Genomic DNA, 21,829 nt, shown 5'->3' on the forward strand with positions numbered 1-21,829 from the left:
TCCCCCGGTACATAGTAGTATGTCTTAGTTACAGGTCCTTCTAGTTGTGGGATGTGGGACACCGCCTCAACGTGGCCTACGAGCAGTGCCATGTCCGCGCCCAGGATCCGAACCCTGGGCTGCCTCAGCGGAGCGCGTGAACTTAACCACTCGGCCACGGAGCCAGCCCTAGAAACTAATTTTTAAAAAATTAGCATTGGGGGCTGGCCCCGTGGCCGAGTGGTTAAGTTCTCGCGCTCCGCTGCAGGCGGCCCAGTGTTTCGTTGGTTCAAATCCTGGGCGCGGACATGGCACTGCTCATCAAACCACGCTGAGGCAGCGTCCCACATGCCACAACTAGAAGGACCCACAACGAAGAATATACAACTGTGTACCCAGGGGCTTTGGGGAGAAAAAGGAAAAAAATAAATTCTTTAAAAAAAAAAAAAAATTAGCATTGACTTGTAATTAGAATGGCTTTAAGTACATGCTTCTAGCCTTTCTTTTTTTGAGGAAGATGAGCCCTGAGCTAACTACTGCCAATCCTCCTCTTTTTGCTGAGGAAGGCTGGTCCTGAGCTAACATCCGTGCCCATCTTCCTCTACTTTATACATGGGACGCCTACCACAGCATGGCTTTTGCCAAGTGGTGCCATGTCCGCACCCAGGATCCAAACTGGCGAACCCTGGGCTGCCGAGAAGCGGAACGTGCGAACTTAAATGCTGTGCCACCAGGCTGGCGCCACTTCTAGCGATTTTGTCCACCCTTCCAGTTTTCCACTGAAATGACTGGGGAAAAAAGTAATCAAGAAAGCACATCTCAGTACCAGGCAACTACATACCAGAAACTATGAGGGATTTTCTGCAAGACAAACTACAGATGGGACTGGAATGAGGAAAAGCACAACTGATGTTCAACCTTTGCCTGCTTGAAGCACGGAGATGAGACCTTAGCAGTAGTACTCCACCAATGCCTTTATCTTGGAGTAACTAGGACAAGTACCAAGGTAGGCTGTGGCACATTGGAAGGACAACACTGGATCCCACTGGGTATCATAAGAAACTTAGCAGTTGCTGGCTCATAATTGGTGCAGGTGGCCACATGAGGCAGAAGAAAGACTAACCTGAGGCTGGCTTCCAAAACCCTAGAATAAGAACACTAAGATGAGAAACTCGGTCTACTACTGTAGACCAAGGGTAAACAGAGGGTTTAGCTCCCTGCCATGACTATCTCTAGCTACAGTTTCCTTTCTACACTCCTCTAGGAAGTTTAACACCAGCAGTGTAAATCATGTTCCTCTTTTCCCTTTACCTGCACCTGAAAATCTTAACAGAGACCCATATAAGCTCTCAATGTAAACACGTATAGACTACCCCAATAAGGATGAAAACAAAAAACACCTAACATATGAAAAGGTACTATGATTGAACAGAAGGATACCAATCTAATGAATAAGTAAATATCTTTCTAGGAGAGTCATTGTAAAAACTCTGGAAACTTTTAAATTAATACCCAACAGTAATAGCACATGGACAGATAAATAGTCCATTTGAGCAGAACAGAAAATCCAGAAATAGACCCAAACATATATAGTCACCTGACTTATGACAAGGCACCACTGCAGTTCAGTGGGGAAAACCGATCTTTCAATAAATGGTGCTTGATCAACTGTATATCTGTATGGAAAAAAATTAACTTTGCCTCTACCTCATGCCGTAAACAAAAATTAATTCGAGACGAATTACAGACCTAAACGTGAAAGTTAAAATAATTAATTTCTAGAAGAAAAAAATAGAAGAGTATCTTCAGGATCTTGGAGTAGGCAAGTATTTCTTAAATAGGGCACAAAAAGCACTAACCATCAAAGAAAAAACTGATATATTTGACTTCATTAAAATTAAGAACTTGTGTGCATTATAAGACACTATTAAGAATGGAAACACAAGCCACAGACTGAGAGAAGATATTTTCAGTATACATATCCAACACAAAACTTATATTCAGAATATTAAAAAAATAATTCTAAGTGCCGGCCCAGTGGTGTAGTGGTTAAGTTCGTGCGATCTGCTTTAGCAGCCCAGGGTTCACAGGTTCAGATCCTGGGCACAGACCTACACACTGCTCATCAAGCCATGCTGTGGCAGCATCCCACATACAAAAAAATAGAGGAAGAAGACTGGCACTAGTACCGATGTTAGTTGAGTGACAATCTTCCTCAAGCAAAAAGAGGAAGATTGGCAATAGATGTTAGCTCAGGGCCGATCTTCCTCACCAAAAAAACCACAATAAAATAAAATAAAATACACCTAAGCATCAATAAGCAAAAGACAAATGACCCAAGGAAAAAATGGGCAAAAGTCAGGGACAGGCTCTCTACAGAAGAGGCTATCCAAACGGCCAATAGCAGAAGAAAAGGTACTCAACATCATTATTCCCCAGGGAAATGCAAATTAAAATCACAATGAGATACTCTGACACACCAACAGAATGGCTAAAATGAAAACCAAAACCAAAATCAAAACCAAGCATTGGCAAAGACATGGGAACAACTGAAACTCCAATATACTGCAGATGGACATGTGTACTGGTACAACTACCTTGGAAATCTGTTTGGCAGTATCTACTGGAGTTAAACATACGTCTACCTTACGACCTAACAATCCCATTCCTCGATATTATATTAAAGAGAAATAGGAGCATATATCTACTAAAAGACATAAAAAATGTTTGTCAGCTTTATTCATAATAGTCAAGACTGGTAAAAGACTTTCATCAATAGTAGAATAAATAAATTGTAGTATATTCATGCAACAAAATACCACACAGCAATAAGGAAGAATGAATTACTCTTACATGCAAAAACATGGATAAATCTCTCATAGATTGTGTTGAACAAAAGCAGCCAGATACAAAGGGTATGTACTATATGATGTCATTTATATACAATTCAAAAACAGGCAGAACTAACTGATATCGAATGAGGTCAGAACAATGGTTACCCTTGTCAGGGAGAGTATTAACAAGAAGGGGCATAACGGAGCTTGCTGGGATGCCAGAAATATTCTGTATCTTGATCTGGGTGGTGATTAGCAGAAATATAACCATATATAAATCCATACTAAGCTTAAACTTAAGAGTAGTACACATTACTTTATGAAGGTTAAACCTCAATGAAAAAGTCAAAAAATAGGGCCAGCCTTGGTGACCTAGTGGTTAAGTTCAGTGTGCTCTGCTTTGGGGGTTGGGGTCAGATCCAGGGCCCAGACCTATACCACTCATCTGTTAGTAGCCATGCTATGGCTGTGGCCCACATGAGAAAGAAAAAAGAGGAAGACTGGCAACAGATGTTAGCTCAGGGTGAATCTCCCTCAGCAAAAAAAAAAAAAAAAAAAAGTAAAAAACAAAAAACCATAGTAAATTCTATTTCAATCTAGATTAGGAAGTCACGACAAAATAATCAGGAAAAACTGCAGGTAAGGCAGTAAGCAGCAGTTAAATACAAGAGAAATATGAATTAGTGAAATGCATGACTTGCTTGAATCTCTTGTACAACAGAGGAAAAAACAGAGATGAAAATAATGGAGGGAAAAAAAAAGTAATGAAATGTGGAGACAGAACCCTAATCTTTCAAACCTATTCCAGAAAGATCAAGACTGATAGGAGGAGAGCAATAATTTTAAAAAATGAGAAAGGAAGGAAAAAAAAGGAAAAGGAAACTTTTCTGAAGGAGAGACTTAAAGCCTGAACATTCAAAAGGCATGCTAAAAAACTTAATAACAAGAGACCAACAACTTTATTAGGGATGGCAAAAAAAGGGTTTTTAAAAATTTTATTTTTTTAAAGGAATATGAGGCTTCATTTGTGTTCAGTGGGAAGGAATGCCATGATCAATTAGCAATGCCTATCTCTGGTACAGAACATTTGGCGTCCATTACTGAGATGTATCTTGGTTCAGTCTTTAATCTCCAAGGATAACGAGAAAAAATAATTCTATAGGCATTAACATCCCCCCCCAAATGTGACTGACATCAGACTTTTCTGCTCCAAAACTAGGTAGAAGTCATTCATGTAGAAGGGCAAAAGAAAGATATTCTCAGATAAACTAAGACATAGAAGGATGATAAACATTTTCTTTCAGACAAATATATACTTAAGTATGTATCCCAACTGAAGAAGGTGTTAGTGAAAAAAATCAAGAACATTGTTTAGGGGCCAGCCCTGTGGCTGAGTGGTTAAGTTCGTGCGCTCTGCTTTGGAGGCCCAGGGTTTTGCTGGTTCGGATCCTGGGCGCAGACATGGCACCACTCATCAAGCCATGCTGAGGCGGCGTTCCACATGCGACAAGTGGAAGGAGCCACAACTAAAAATACACAACTATGTACTGGGAGGCTTTGGGGAGAAAAAGGAAAAATAAAATCTTTCAAAAAAAAAAAAAAGAACATTGTTTAAAAAAAAATCAAGAATACCTTCAACAAATAAATGGCATAAAAAAAGGGATGTGGGGAAACTATTATACATTCAAAGAGCCTTAAGAAACATATCAACCAAATACAAAGTATGAAGTGTGCTTAGATCTTAATTCTGACGAGCCCATTGAGAAATGGCATTTTTGAGATAATCTGGAGAATTTGAAAATGAACTATATGGTATTAGAAATTATTAATTTTGATTGTATAACAACGTTATGAAGATTATGGTAGGAAAAGAAGCCTTACAAGTTAGAGATATCAACTGTAGTATTTTCACTATGATGAATGGGATTTAAAACCTTCAAGAACAAAAATTTGGCAGGAAGATAAGGAGAATGATTGAAAAAAAAATATTGACAAAATGTTGATAACTGCTCAAGCTACAAACGATTCATTATGTTATTCTCTTTACTTTTTCTTGTATGTGTTTAAAAATTTCAACAGTAAAAAGTAAAAAACAAACAAAAAAACAAAAACCAACAAAAAAACCCCAAGAATAAAAATAGATAACTTGTACTAAAAAACAAATGGCAAAAAGCAAAAAGTATTTAATCCTATATAAGTGATGTTGACAGCATTTTGCAACAGTCAAAAATTATTCTTCAAAGAAAAGATGCACAATGTACAGACCGCATAAAAACATTTAATTTTACTAGGGTTGACAGTGTATAGCGGTTAATCTGGACACTACAGCAGGGGTTTGAATCACTGGATGTGCGACCTTAGGTCAAGTGTGTAATCTTTCTTTACCTGTAAAATGGGGATAATAACAGTACTTACCCCAGGTAGGGTTGCTGTGAAGATTAAATAGCACATATAAGCCTTTAATAAACAGCTACTATTATCTAAAATCTCACTGATTTTGTAGATTTTGTTATCTACAAAAACAAAGAAATTGGAGGAGTGGTGAGAGAAGGAGGAAGTAGGAAATCCTACACTTATGCACGGGGAGGTATGGCAGAAACTGCTAGCTGTTTCCCATCATCTGTTCTCTCTCTCTTTTTTTTAAGATTGGCACCTAAGCTAACAACTGTTGCCAATCTTTTTTTCTTTCTTTCTTCTTCTTCTTCTCCCCAAAGCCCCCTAGTACACAGTTGCATATTCTAGTTGTGAGTGCTTCTGGTTGTGCTATGGGGGATGCTGCCTCAATATGGCTTGATGAGTGGTGCCATTGTCCGTGCCCAGGATCTGAACCTGCAAACCCTGGGCCAACAAAGCGCAGTGCGTGAACTTAACCACTCGGCCATGGGGCTAGCCCCACCATTATTTGTTCTCTCTCTCTTCTCCTGTAATAGAATAATTTTTAGCTGTGCATATGGCTGCCTAGAATAAAAATATTTCCCAGTCTACACTGCAGCTAGCTTTGGCCACATGATTCAGTTCTGGCCAACAGAATGTATACAGAAGTGTGTATGAACTCCCAGGACAGGTCCTTAAAGGCAGAGGTGTCTTAAAAATTTTTTACAAATTGCATTCCTTCTTTAAGTGTTTCTGCTCCCCACAGGCTTGTATGCAGATGAAAAGGCTGGCCTTCCAATAGCCATCTTAGACTTTGAGGGGTCCTTGGAAATGAAAGACATGGGAATCAGAGCAACAAAATAGGAAGAACATCAGTTCATGACACCATGGAGTGCCAAACTAGAAAACCTCTAGGCTTCTTCGATTTGGGAGGAAAATCTATTTCTAACTTATTTAAGTTATTGTTATTTTGGGATTGTCTGTTTCTTGCAGCTCAACATAATCCTAACTAAAATGAGAGACTGTTATATCCTGTTTAATTCTTCTATTTGATAAGCAGAGAAAAATAACTGAAAGTATTTTATTTTAAAAATTAAAGACAAACAAGTAGAATTAAAATGCAAAGAGTATAGAGGTGGTAGTTGCACAACACTGTGAGAGTTCTAAACGCCACTGAATTGTTCACTTTATTATTATTTTTTTTTTTAGGAAGATTAGCCCTCAGCTAACTGCTGCCAATCCTCTTTTTGCTGAGGAAGACTGGCCCTGAGCTAACATCCGTGCCCATCTTCCTGTACTTTCTATGTGGGGCGCCTACTACAGCATGGCTTTATCAAGCGGTGCCATGTCCGCACCCGGGATCTGAACCGGCGAACCCTGGGCAGCCAAAGTGGAATGTGTGAACTTAACAGCTGCGCCACTGGGCTGGCCCATGAATTGTTCACTTTAAATGGTTAATTTTATATGTTATATGAATTTCACATCAATAAAATTTTTTTTTTAAAAAATGCACTGTGTAAATACAGTTTAGAAGAGATACAACTAAAACAATGAGATTTAAGAAAAAGGTGTGGGAGAACAGGCAAAAATATATTAAGGCAGAGAAACATCAAAACAAAACAAAAAAAACAAAGGTGCATTCAAGGCAAGAATGAATTGAAATGAAAATACAGAAAGCAAAAACCTTTGAAATACAAGGAGTAAATGGCAAAAACACAATTGTAGTGGAAGACTAATATCACTTTTGCTTTTTTAAAACAAAATTATTAAAGATTGGCCCTGAGCTAACATCTGTTGCCAATCTTTTTTTTTTCCCCCGTCTTCTCCCCAAATCCCCTCAGTACATAGTGGTGTATTCCAGCTGTAGGTCCTTCTGGTTGTGCTACATGGGACGCCGCCTCAGTGTGGCTTGATGAGTGGTGCCATGTCTGCACCCAGGATCCCAACCTGTGAAACCCCAGGCTGCCAAAGCAGAGTGCGTGAACTTAACCACTCGGCCAGGGGCCGGCCCCCAGTTTCACTTTTTAACATACCAAGCAGGTAAAAATAATAATACAATTAGAATAGTGTAATTAATAATGACGATTCAATAGCTATATGGCTGAATTTTGTATGCTACAAAAATACATTCTTCTCAAAATCCATGAAACTTTTTAAAGAAAGGGTTAAGTATTAGGTCACAGAAATCTTTTTTAAATATCCCAAAGTAGAAATTAATAACAAAAGTTTAAGAAATCCAACTTTAAAAAAACAAAACCCTCCCAAGTAACTTTAGAATCAAAGAGAAAAAATCAAAATGATAATCAAAGACTATTTAGAAAATGATCATTAGAACAGTACACATCTAAATGGATCAGAACGTGGCCAAAGTATTAGTAATGGCATATTGAAAGCCATAAAGCTTTTAAGCAAACTAATCAAAAACAAATGAACATAGAAGATTCAACACAAGAAGAACAAAACAAATCTAAGAAAAATAAAAGTAAGAAAATAAAGATTAAAAATAAAAATTAATAAAATATAAAGCAAATATAAGAGCTGGTTTTTAAAAACTAAAAAATGCATATTGCTAACTAATTTAAGAAAGAAATAGCATACAAATAAAATTAGGAATGGAAAGTGGGCATAATAATATATCCTTAATTTTTAATTATTTAAGAGCTTAAAAATTGTGAAGGTTTTAGGGAAATAAATTATTTTTTCGATAATATAACAAAATTAACATAAGAAGTGATGGAGATGTTCCGTATCATGATTGTGGTGGTGTTTACACTACTGTATATTTTTGTCAAAACTCATCCAATTGAACATTTAAAATTGTTGAATTATTTATTATATGTATTTGTTGTATCTCAATAATCCTGCCTAAAAATTTGACACAAGAACTAAAAAGCCTGAAAAGACCAATATTAGGGGAAGAAATAGAAAAAGGAAGTGTCAAAGATTTCTTTCAAAAACTACTATTGGCTGAGATGCCTTTATAGGTAAGTTCCCTCAGTTCATTCACGTATTCAGTCAATAAATATCTATTAGTGGTACGAGGAGGGGGTCTGCTCTCCAGGAACTGTTCTAAGCACTGGGGATTAACACAGTAAATAAAAACAAAGTTTTCACATTCTAGTAGGGGACAGTAAATAAGCAAGACAAAAACAAAAACCAACTGTCAGGTGACGGTGAGTGTTAAAAAGAAAAATAAAGTCCAGAAAGGGGAGAGAGAGTGCCTGGGACAGGGTGTTCATTTCTATAGCTCAGGGGTAAGGAACTTTCTGATAAGGTTGACTCTGAAGAGGCATCTTAAGGACATCAGAAAGTAAACTGTGCAATGGGGTAATAGTGAATGTGGCAGAACAGAAGTGCAAAGGCCCAGAGGCAGGAGCTGTTTGGCATGACTAAAGAATGAGTAGGCCAGTTTGGCCAGTGAAGAGTAAGTGAAGAGGGAGAGTGACGGGAGATGAGGTAAGAAAGGAAGTAAGCCTTGGTCAGGGCTTGATATTTTTTTTCTGAGTGAGATAGGAATCCTCTGGAGGGGCTTGGAGCAGCGGTGTTAAGTAATCCAGTTTACATCTTAGATGACTCTGGCTGCTGTGTTAAGACTAGATTGAAAAGGGGCAAAGATCAGCACAAGCCTACTACAACAGTCAAAGCAAGAGAAAGTTAACATGCTTGACTAGGGTAGTGCTAGCCGAAATGGGTAAATGGCTGGATTCTGTTTATATTTCAAAGGTAGAGCGACAGGATTGCTGAGAGACTGAAGGCAGAGAAAGAGTCAAGAATGACTCCTCAAGTAATACACACTTTCCAGGTCAAAGAAAATGAAAAGCTGCTTCCCATTTCTTTTTATAAAGTCAGCACTCTCTAATACTCATATATCCAAAGAAAAAACAGCAAAGACAGAAAAAAGCAGCCAGGCAAGGATGAAAATGGATGTAAACATCCTAAGTAAAAAAACAGCAAATCAAATTTAGCAGATACAGATACAACTATATTGAGTCTAAAGAGGGTTTATCCCAGTAAGAAAAGGACAAGTCAAGTTTAGAAAATATATTAATTTAACACATCACATAAATTAAAAAAGGAAATGTGGTATTTTAATAGTTGCTAAAAAGGCATCTGTTAAAACTTCAGCAAACTTTTTTTCTAAGTAGACATTCAGTAAATTAAAAATAGACACTTCCTTAATATGCTAAGTAGTATGTTTTTTAAAACAAAAGAAACATTATACAAATGTTTAAAATACTAAAGTATACCTATTAAAATTAAAAACAAAAGAATTCTTACTACCAGCATTATTATTTAACACTTCTAAAAGTTTCAGTCAAGGCAATGAGGTAAAAATCAGAAAATAAAATATATAACTACTGAAAAGGAAATAATATTGTCATTATCTGAAATGAATATACTTAGAAAATCCAAAGTGATCAGCTAAAAATAAGAGAGTTTGAAGTGATGGTTGGATATAACTAAATTAGCTTTTCCCAAGTATTATTTAGAAGCGGTAATGGGAAAAAAAAAACCCATTCATTATAGCAAAAATTTTAACGAAAAAATGAGAGATTAAAAAAAGAACTGATATGCAGAGAATTCTTTGTTCTAATAGGAAAATCTCATAACAATGTCAATTTTCTTCCAAAGAAATTTAAGTGAATGCAATTCCAATCAAAATACCATGAGGAGAGGCTGGCCCCGTGGCCAAGTGGTTAGGTTCTCGTGCTACGCTTCAGTGGCCCAGGGTTTTGTCACTTCGGATCCTGGACACCGTCATGGCACTGCTTATCGGCCAAGCTGAGGCCACATCCCACACAGCAAAACCAGAGGTTCTCACAGCTAGGATATACAAGTATGTACTGGGGGGCTTTGGGGAGAAGGAGGAGGAAAAGAAAAAAAAAAGAAGATTGGCAACAGACGTTAGCTCAGGTGCCAATCTTAAAAAAAAAATGGGGGGGCTGGCCTGGTGGCGCAGTGGTTAAGTGTGAACGTTCCGCTTGGGCGGCCTGGGGTTCGACGGTTCGGATCCCGGGTGTGGACAGGGCACCGCTTGGCAAGCCATGCTGTGCTAGGCGTCCCACATATAAAGTAGAGGAAGATGGGCATGGATGTTAGCTCAGGGCCAGTCTTCCTCAGCAAAAAGAGGATTGGCAGCAGATGTTAGCTCAGGGCTAATCTTTCTCAAAAAAAAAAAACCACCACCACCATGAGGAGTGCTTGCTTCAGCAGCACATACACTAAAATTGGAATGACAGAGAGAAGATTAGCAAGGCCCTTGAACAAGGAGGACAGGCAAATTCATGAAGCGTCCCATATTTTTTATTGTATATTTGAAAATTGCTAAGAGAATAGATCTCAAAAGTTCTCATCACAAGAAAAAAGTTTCTAACTAGGTGTGGTGACGAATGGTAAGTAGACCTACTGTGGTAATAATTTTGCAATATATACATATATTGAATCATTATGTTATATAACACCTGAAACTAATATAATGTTATATGTCAATTATATCTCAATTTATTTTATTATTTTTTTAATTTATTATTTTTTTTCCGAGGAAGATTAGCCCTGAGCTAACATCTGCCAATCCTCCTCTTTTTGCTGAGGAAGATTGGCCCTGAGCTAACATCCGTGCCCATCTTCCTCTACTTTATGTGTTGCACACCTACCACAGCATGGCTTGCTGAGCAGTGCCATGTCCATACCTGGGATCCAAACCGGCGCGGAATGTGCGCACTTAGCTGCTGCGCCACCGGGCTGGCCCCTATATCTCAATTTAAAAAATACCATAAAATTTTTTGGGGGGTTGAGAGCGAGTTAAAGGGGTTTAAAATTATTCTGAAGTTTGGGGCTGGCCCCGTGGCCGAGTGGTTAAGTTCGCGCCCTCCGCTGCAGGCGGCCCAGTGTTTCGTTGGTTCGAATCCTGGGCGCGGACATGGCACTGCTCATCAGACCACGCTGAGGCAGCGTCCCACATGCCACAACTAGAAGAACCCACAACGAAGAATACACAACTATGTACCGGGGGGATTTGGGGAGAAAAAGGAAAAAATAAAATCTACAAAAAAAAAAAAAAAATTATTCTGAAGTTTGTATAGAGCATAAGTAGGTGAGAAAAGCCAAAGATATATTGTAATAAAATAAAATAAAATAAAATATTGTGTGTAACCTCACATCTCTGGTACTAAAACATATTACAAAGCTACAGTAACTAAAACAGTAAAATTACATTCCAAGAAGAGACAAACATAAAAAAAATAAAAATAAAAAGCCCAGAAACAGATGCTAGTATGCACTTGTATCTATCTATACATAGATTCTAGTATAGCATATATATTATCTAGTATACGATGAAGTTAGCTTTTAGTTAAACAGGGGCAGAATAAATTATTCAATAAATAATGCTAAGACCATTTGTAAACTATTTTGAAAAAATTAACTTAGATCTCTACCTCAATCATTCAGCAAAATAAATTCCAGATAAAATTTTAATAATAATTTTTCAAAAAGTAAAATAATGAGAAAATGATTATTCATCTGATTTGATATTAGGAAGACTTTTCTAAGCATAAAAACAAAATTTCACAAAGGGACAATGGAAAGATTTGACCACACAAAATTTTAAATCATTTGCATTTGAGAAAATTCCATAGATAACGGAAGGTAAGTGACACTTATACAAAATATTTTCAATATAAATTATTGAAAAAGGGCTACAACTCTTGCTAGAAAGGCCTTTTATTTATTTGTTTTTTAAGATTTTATTTTTCCTTTTTCTCCCCAAAGCCCCCCTCCCCGGTACATAGTTGTATATTTTAGTTGTAGGTCCTTCTAGCATGGCTTGATGAATGGTGCCATGTCTGCGCTCAGGACTTGAACTAGCAAAACCCTGGGCTGCTGAAGCAGAGCGTGTGAACTTAACCACTCAGCCACAGGGCTGGCCCCTAGAAAGGCCTTTTAAAAGAATAACTCGTGAAAAATATTTCAATAAAAAATGGGCAAAGAACAGGGACGGTAATTCACTAAGATATACAAACGTCAATGCTCAAAAGTGCCTGAGAATTCCTCTTTTAAACATTTTCAAAATCAGTTTATTAGTTATAGTGGTAATTCTCATTATTTCAGAAACAATTTTATTTTTGACCTTAAAAAGGAATAACTCAACTTGCTCACTGTGATTATTGTTCACTGGAAAATATATTTACTGTTCTTGACCCCAAGTGTTGTTCTGGCTTCAAAAAAAAAAAAAAAAAAATCAAAGCTAGACTTAAAGTCTAAAGATTTGCCATCCTTAAGGATATTCAAAAGAATGTGTCATGGGTCCAGAAAGCAGAGGTCCCAAAACTCTAAGTGATAGAAATAGCACTAATATAAATGTGTACAAATTCCTAAGTTAGCCAATGCAGGACTTCTACTTCCAATAGGATGCAATATGACCAAGTAAGTTCCTAGCCGAAATATTAGTAAAGACATAGAGGATCTGAACAACACTATCAATCACTTTAACCTAATTGATATTTATAAAATGTTACACCCAACCACTATGTTCTTTTCCAGTACACACAGTATGTTCTTCAAGACAGACATGTGCTAAGCCATAAAACAAGTCTCAATAAATTTAAAAGCACTGAAATAATGCAGAGGATGCTCTCTGATCACAAAGGAATTAAACCAGGAATCAATAACAATAAGATATCCAAATATCCCAAATACGTGGAAATTAAACACACTTCTAAACAATCCATGTGCCACTATAAATCCTATAGATCTCCAAATGATAGTAAGGAATTATTATGAAGCACTTTGTGTCAACAAGTTTGACCACTTAGATGAAGTGGACAAGTTCCTTGAAAGCTACAGCTTATCCAAATAGATATAAGACAAAAGAGAAAATATAAATAACTACATACATTAAATAAATTGAATTCATTATCAAAAAGTTCCCCACAGAAACTCCAGGCCAAGAGGGTTTTACCAGTAAATTCTATCAAACATATAAGGAAGAAGTAATACCAATATTACATAAACTCTTTCAGAAAATGGAGGAGGAGGTTACACTTTCCAAGTCATTTAACCAGGTCAGCATAATTCTAATGCCAAAACCTGACAAGATATAACCAGCAACAACAAAATTATAAACGTCTCTCGTGAACACAGATACAAAGATCCTTACCAAAATACTGGCAAATGCAATGCAGCAAACAGGGTTTATTCAAGAAATGCAAGACTGTTTTTAACATTTAAAAATCAATCAGTGACTCAAAACTTAACAATGAGAAAACAAACAACCCACTTAAAAAATGGGCAAAAGATCTGAACAGATACCTCACTGAACTAGACATACAGATGGCAAATAAGCACATGAAAAGATGCTCAATATCGTAAGTTATTAAGGAATTGCAAATTAAAACAACAATGAGATATCACTATATACCTGTTAGAATGGCGAAAATCCAAAACACAGACAACACCAAATGCTACTGAGGATGTAAAGCAACAGGAACTTTCATTCACTGCTAGGAGGATGCAAAATGGTACAGCCACTTTGAAGGCAGCTTGGCAGTTTCTTACAAAGCTAAACATAATCTTACCATATGATCTAGCAATTGCAGTTATTGATATTTACCCAAATGAATCGAAAACTTATATCCACACAAAAATCTGCACACAAATGTTTACAGCAGCTTTATTCACAATTGCTAAAACCTGGAAGCAACCAAGATGTCCTTCAATAGGTGAATGGATGAACAAACGTAAGGTACATCGATACAATGTAATATTATTCAGGAATAAAAAGAAATGAGCTACCAAGCCACAAAACTAACCTTAAATGCATATTTCTAAGTGAAAGAAGCCAATCTGAAAGGTTACCTACCATATGATTCCAACTATATGATATTCTGGAAAAGGCAAAACTAATGAGACAGTGATAAGATCAGGGGTTGCAAGGGGCTAAAGAAGACGGAGGGATGGATGCATAGGTGGAGCATAGAGTATTTTTAGGGCAGTGAAACAATTCTGTATGATACTATAATAGTCAATATATGTCATTATATATTTACCAAAACCAACAGAACTGTACAACACAAAGAGTGAATCCTAATGTAAACTATGGACTTGTTAATAATAATGTATGAATATTCACTCATCAGTTGTAACAAATCTACCACACTAAGGCAAGAAGTTAATAACAGAGAAAATCATGGAGGGAGAGAGTATGACTTGGGGGTTTTAGCTCTCATAAAGTGACAGTCATAAAAGAAAAGCATGATAAATTAGATTTCATCAAAATTAAAAACTGCTCACCAAGACATTGTTAAGAATATAAACGGGCAAGCCATGGATTGAGTGAAAATAGTCACAAAACATATATCTGACAAAGTAGTTGTATCCAGAACACATAGAGAAATCTTATAACTCAAGAAAATAACAATTAAAGAAAATGGGCAAAAGCTCTGAACAGACCCTTCACAAAGAAGATATACAAATGGCTGGTAAGAACATGAAAAAGTATGCAACTTCCATATTAATCATCAGACAAATGCAAATTAAAACCAAAATGATAAATCACCCCTCAACCCCCAACCAATGAGGATGTGAAGCAACTGGAACTCTCCTACACTGTTAGAGTGTCATATGGTGCAATCACCTTTGGAAGAAGGTCAGCAGTCTCTGATAAAAAACATGTATCTACCCTATGACTCAGCAGTTCCAATCCCAGCACTGACCCAAGAGAAAACACATGTCCACAAAAAGAATTGTGTACAAGTATTCATAGCAATTTTATTCATAATAGCCCCAAACTAGAAATAGTCTAGATGTCCATCAACCCATCAAGTGGAAGATGACTAACCTGTGACATATTCATAAAATGGAACACTACTCAGCAATATAAAAGAATAAACTGCTGATAAACGTAACAACACAGAGGAATCTCAAAGGTACAGTTAATATTTGTCCATTTCATTCTATGTACGTTTTACGTCAAAAGAAAAAGCCATAAACAAATACTGAACTCTAGTTATGCATACTGAAATATTTAGACAAAACGTATTAGTGACAGAGATCAAAAAGAAATTGATGACGGACAGAGACAGAGATGGATAGATATACGATAAAACAAGTATAGTAAAATGAAAAAGAGAATCTACATGCAGAGGATAAGTGAGCTCACTGTAAAATTCTTTCAACACTGCAGTATAATAAAACATTAGAAATCAATTATATCACTAAAAAGGACAATATACATTTGGATGCAGTGGACATGGTCATTTGGATTAAAAGAAGAAAATCTGTCTTTATCCCTGTTGCCTTCACTAAATGGCTGTCTCACCAGCTGTGAAGGAAAAGATGGTAAGTGTTAGAAAGCTGGTTTTGCCACCTAAAAGAAGTCTTCAGCTGCTTGTGTCATAACATTGGCTCTTATATAAATCCCTAAATTCTAAAGGCTAAATATTGAAAATGTAGAGGCAGTTTCAATACCCAGGAGGCAGGACTGGGAAGTGAGATAAAAATTTGGCTCTGGCACTTGGTAGGGAGGGGGCAATGGCTAAGCTAAGTTAGAAGTGGCTAGTCACTTAGAGCGTCTCAAGCTCCAGCAGTTCTGTGTCTCGACATCAGCCCCACATACTGGCTTAAAACCTCAAAAAACTAGAAGATCTCACCAGTGGGATCAGCCAGAGCAGCTGAAACACGTCCTTGTAAACAATAAATGTTTATTTGGGCAGATAACCTGGCAGATAGCCGCGTCCTGATCTTAGGCAATTTGAAACCCCACAACGGGAGGCTGAGTACAGAGGAGCCCTTTGCCTTTGCCACACGGGTAGGAAGGCAGAGATGGAAGGTGGTCCTGGCTCTTACTACAAGAGAGGTGGCAGGAAACCACTCTGCAAATGCCAGCTTCTTCTCTATTGGGCGATGGCCAGATTCCCTTAAACAGAGAGGGTGGGGACAGAGAAGTCAAATCAACCAACACTAAACAATGCCACCGCATAAAGCTGGCTGTTACACCACAGCCCTGAAGGTATGAGGAGCTCTGGCGTGTTTGGCTGCTGCCACAGGAACCACACTGGCTGAGGGCTTCCCCAGGCCTGGGTGGGAGGCTCATCATTGACTCTGGCCACACACAGGCTCAGTCGCCACCTCAGTCAGTGGCAAACAGCTGCTGAGAGGGGAGGGGCAGACCCAGCAGTGCTGTGTTCTGCAAAGCAAAATCTGCCACTTTAGGAGACTCCAGACAAGATTCACAAGAGCCATATGGCTTAAACTCCATGGAGGTACCAGATGAAAGGGCTGTATGAGAGAAAGAGGCAGCTGGAAGAAAGGAATGGAGGTGTGTTGATGGCACAGAGACTCCTTTCATTGACAACTGTCTTTGTAAACAATTTTACTACTAGTTCTGAAAACCCCATTCCCTAATTGAGGGATTAAATCTTGGCACTGGTTATTCCCCCTGTCTATATGCCTCTGCCCACACTCCTCTTGGGAGGGGAGAGGACAAGGACGTGGAACCCACAATTTGCCTAAAGGGAAAGTTCAGCTCTCGTTCAGCAGACTATGGCTGAATTCTCTTCTAGGGAAGAGAACAGAGATAGTTTAACAATGGTTCTTTGCTCTGAAATAGTACCAAAGTTAAGCCCAGCAGAACAATAAGGGTGTGGATCTGGGATGGAGCCTAAAGGAGGAGTGTAGGAGTTGTGTGTTCATCTGTTGTTTTTGTGGGGGGGGATGCCAATTCATTTTTTTAACTTCATTTGCACTTACAGCTACTTTATAATCATTTCCTGAAAACACAGTAGGAAGAGAGTGGTATTTGCTGACCCCACCCTCCATCTAACACTGCTCCAGCAATCCAACTATGTGCTTTAAACTGAGAAGAGGCCAGCTTTTTGCCTTTGGCAGCACTGAAGGCCAGACATTACCAGTATTCCTGTGAACAGCTCAAGGTTCCACCCAAATAATAATGCACACACTGAAATTCAAGAGGACTATCATTCCAGCACAATAACCCAGGAGAGAAAGAGGAGAGCTGAGTGGGCTGGGTGGGACAGTCGGGACACTTTTAAGTTCTGACACCAGAAGACCCAAATGATTAGCACAGGCACTTTGGTAGACTGGTGACAGATCAGCTCTAGTGTGGGAAAACTCAAATGCTATTACAAAGAAGTTACCTCTATACAAGAAGAGAGGTGAGAATGAGGGAGGGGTGTAGGCTATAGGGCAGTAAGGTAGAGAAATCATTTTTAGAGAACTGGGTAGCTGCTGAGCTGGTCCAATTCTGAACACACAAGGGATGTTCTAGCCTCTTTTTAGGAGAGACTGATGGAGAGTGGTTATGGGCAGGGCAAGACATACAAGTTCCATTTCTGCTTTGGAAGTTGATTGGAGGGCTCCTCTGCAGGGGAGTCATAACAGATGTTTATAGAAAACACCACAAAGCTCCTGGTTATCCAATGCCAAAGGCATCTTCTTCCTGGAGAGCTGTGTCTGACAGCCTCTATGTTCTAGGACTCCCAATTTTATTTATTAAGTTTTCCTGTTTATTCTGAGAAGCTATGCAGATCTCCCGAGGGAGTCTTTAGAGAGATGCTAGGGAGGGGGCAGCAGGGAGACTTGTGAACAGTCCTAAGGACACAGCTCTTTTGCATCCTACATTACTTCTTATCTGGCAGGAAGGAGAGAACGAATATGGAAAGGACGTTTCCTAGTTTAATTAATTACAATGTTCATCCTTTATTTTTTGTTTTGGATGTGCAGGGATCTCTTGGACTCTTGATGCTCAAGGAACATGGAATTGAGAGTACAATAATTACTGGCATCTAAAGGTGCTTTTTGTTGTTATTCCCATGAGAATAGCATCAGAGTGACGAACAAGGTATAAGTGCTTTAAACTAATCATTATCTTCATTTAGAGAGGGAATTTCTTTTAAAACACTTGCCCCATTTTGGGCAGCATGGTCTCTGCTTATATGGAAACAGGAGGAGGCAGAAGGAGTTCCATTTTTGCCAGAAGCAGAGTCTGTCTTTTGCTAATTTTCTGGAAGCAATAGGTTCTCTTTGGTTCTAGAGGAAGCCAGACATTTCCAAAAGAGGAAGAGAGAAGGAGACAGGGCCTGGTGCTGCATGACTTGTGGCTATCTCATATCTCCAAGAGAAGAGATCACCTGGAGGGACCTAAACCCTCCCGGATGCAGGCCTCTAACCACGCCTTCCATGCGGTGCGGTCATCCTGAGACCAGTGGTGATTCAGGTACTACAAGGTCTCTGCAGATGTCACCACAGTCCAATGTTTTATAAAGGAAAGCAAATCTGAGGATGATACTCTAGGGCTATGCTGTCCAATACAGTAGCCATTAGCCACATGTGGCTATTTAAACTTAAGTTATATAAAATTAAATATAATTAAAAATTCAGTTCCAATAAATAGAAAGACATCCCATCTTCATGGATTGAAAGACTTAATATTGTTAAGATGACAATACCACCCAAAGTTACCTACAGAATCAATGCAATCGCTATCAAAATTTCAATGGCATTTTTTTCAGAAACAGAAAAATAGACCCTAAAATTCATATGGAATCTTAAGGGACCCCAAATAGACAAAACAATCTTGAAAAAGAAGAAATGTTGGAGAACTCACATTTCCCAATTTCAAAACTTACTACAAAGCTACAGTAATCAAAACATTGTGGTACTAGCACAAAAATAGACACAGAGCAATGGAACAGAATTGCAAGTCCAGAAAATAAAAACATCTATGGACAGCTAATCTTCAACAAAGGAGCCAAAAACATAGAATTGAGAAAAGAAACTCTTTTCAATAAATAGTGTTGGGAAAATGGGACAGCCACATGCAAAAGAATGAAAGTAGTCCATTATCTTATACCATACACAAAAATTAACTCAAAATGGATTAAAGACTTGAATCTAAGACCTGAAACCATAAAACTCCTGGGAGAAAATACAGGCAGTATACTCTTTGGCATCAGTCTTAGCAGCATCTTTTCGGATACCATGTCTACTCAGGGAAGGGAAACAAAGGAAAAAATAAACAAATGGGACTACATTAGACTAAAAAGCTTCTGCAAGGCAAAGAAAACAGGAACAAAACAAAAAGACAACCCACCAACTGGGAGAAAATATTTGCAAATCATATTTTCGAGCAGGGGTTATTTTCCAAAATATATAAAGAACTCATACAACTCAACAACAAAAAAACAAACCACCAGATCAAAAAATGTGCAGAGGATATAAACAGATATTTTTCCAAAGAAGATACACAGATGGCCAACAGGCACATGAAAAGATATTCAACATCACTAATTATTAGGGAAATGCAAATCAAAACTACAATGAGATCACCTTACACCTGTCAGAATGGCTATAATTAAAAAGACAAAAAATGAATGTTGGATAGGATGTGGAAAAAAGGGAACACTACTGGTGGGAATGCAAACTGGTGCAGCCACTATGGAAAACAGTAAGGAAAATTCTCAAAAAATTAAAGAGGGAAATACCATATTATCCAGCTAGCCCACTATTGGGTATGTATTCAAAGAACTTGAAATCAACAATTCAAAGAGATTTACACACCCCTATGTTCACTGCAGCATTATTCACAACAGCCAAGACATAGAAGCAACCCAAGTGCCTGTCAACTGATGAACGGATAAAGAAGATGTGGTATGGGGGCCGGCCCCATGGCCGAGTGGTTGGGTTCGTGCGCTCTGCTTCAGTGGCCCAGGGTTTTGCAGGTTCGGATCTTGGGCGCGGACATGGCACCACTCATGAAGCCGAGCTGAGGCAGCGTCCCACATGCCACAAGTGGAAGGACCCACAACTAAAAATTTACAACTATGTACTGGGGGACTTTGGGGGAAAAAAGGAAAAATAAAATCTGTAAAAAAAAAAAAAAAGAAGATGTGGTATATATATAATGGAATACTTCACAGCCATAAAAAAGACAAAACTGTCCCATTTGCAACAACATGGATGGACTTTGAGGGTATGACATTAAGCAAAATAAGCCAGATAGAGAAAAACAAACACCACATGATTTCACTCATATGCGAAAGATAAACACACAGATAAGGAAAACAGATTAGTGGTCACCAGAGGGAAAAGGAATTGCAGGAAAGGCAAAAGTGGTAAAGGGGCACATATGTATGATGTCAGATAAAAACTAAGACTATTCATGGTAAGCACGACATAGTCTATACAGAAACTGATAAACAATAATGTATACCGGAAATTACATAATGTTATAAACCATTATGACATCAATAAAATAAGTGAAAAAACCCCCAAAACCAAAACCCAAAGTAGTGTGGTACTGGTATAAGGACATATAGACTAACAGAATGAACAGAAGCCCAGAAATAAACCTTCACACATATGGTCAATCGATTTTTGACAAGGGTGCCAAGATCATTTAATGGGGAAAGGACAGTCTTCAACAAATGGTATTGGTAAAGCTGGATATCCCCATGCAAAAGAATGAAGTTGGACCTTTACCATATAACATATACAAAAATTAACTCAAAATGGATCAAAGACCTAAATTTACGAGCTAAAACTAGAAAACTCTCAGAAGAAAACACAGGGGACAATCTTCATGGCATTGGATTTGGAATGATTTCCTGGATCTGACACCAACAGCATAGGCAACAAAATAAAAAATAAAATGGACTTATTAAAACTAAACTTACTCATATATCAAAGGACACTATTAAGAGAGTGAAAAGACAACTCACTGGATGGGAGAAAATATTTGCAGATCACATATCTGCTAAGGGATTGATATCCACAATATATAAAGAACTCTTACAACTCAACAACAACAAAAAAAACCTGATTAAAAAATCCTCCTTCTCCAACGAAAAGAGGCAAATCATTAGTCATTAGAGGCATGCAAACCCAAACTACAAGATACCACTTCACACCCATTAGGATGGCTATTATCAACAAAACAAGAAAACAATGAGTTTTGGTGAGGATGCAGAGAAAATGGAACCCTTGTACACTGCTAGTGGGAATGTAAAATTGTGTAGCTTCTGTGGAAAATAGTTTCATGGTTCCTCAAAAAGTTAAACATGGAATTACCAGATAATTCAGCAATTCCACTCTTAGGTATATACCCAAAAGAACTGAAAGCAGGGACTCAAATATGTACTTGTACACCACTATATACACCAACTGCACACCACAATGCTCATAGCACCATTATTCACAATAGCCAAAAGGTGGAAGCAACCCAAGTGTCCATCAACAGACGAATGAAGAAACAAAATGTAGTATATACAGTCACGCTTTGCTTAACGACAGAGATACGTTCTGAGGAATGTGCTGTCAGGTGATTTCGTCACTGTTTGAACACTGTAGAGTGTACTTACAGTAACCTAGATGGTCTAGCCTACTACACACCTAGGCTATATGGTCCTAATCTTGTGGGACCACTGTCGTATATGCGGTCTGTCACTGACCGAAATGTCGTTATGCAGTGCCTGACTGGACATACACTGGAATATTATTCAGCCATAAAAAGGAACTAAATTCTGATACAGGTTACAATATGGATGAACTCTGAAAACATTATGCTAAGTGAAATAAGCCAGACACAAAAGGACAAGTGTTGTATGATTCCACTTACATGAGGTACC

The 21,829-nt window shown here is 38.1% G+C and overlaps 1 protein-coding gene and 1 non-coding gene across 7 annotated transcripts in view; one reads left to right on the forward strand and one right to left on the reverse strand.

The window, feature by feature from the left end:
* Nucleotides 1-21,829, reverse strand: part of SMG6 (SMG6 nonsense mediated mRNA decay factor) — a 212,796-nt gene that overhangs the window by 44,874 nt on the left and 146,093 nt on the right. The gene's annotated exons all lie outside the window — the stretch shown is intronic.
* On the forward strand, nt 10,385-10,491 carry LOC139074242 (U6 spliceosomal RNA). Its single transcript, XR_011523778.1, has one exon. It is a non-coding gene; the product is annotated as a U6 spliceosomal RNA (small nuclear RNA).

This window comes from Equus przewalskii, chromosome 10 (assembly GCF_037783145.1).
Source record: "Equus przewalskii isolate Varuska chromosome 10, EquPr2, whole genome shotgun sequence".
Classification (NCBI taxonomy): Eukaryota; Metazoa; Chordata; class Mammalia; order Perissodactyla; family Equidae; genus Equus; species Equus przewalskii.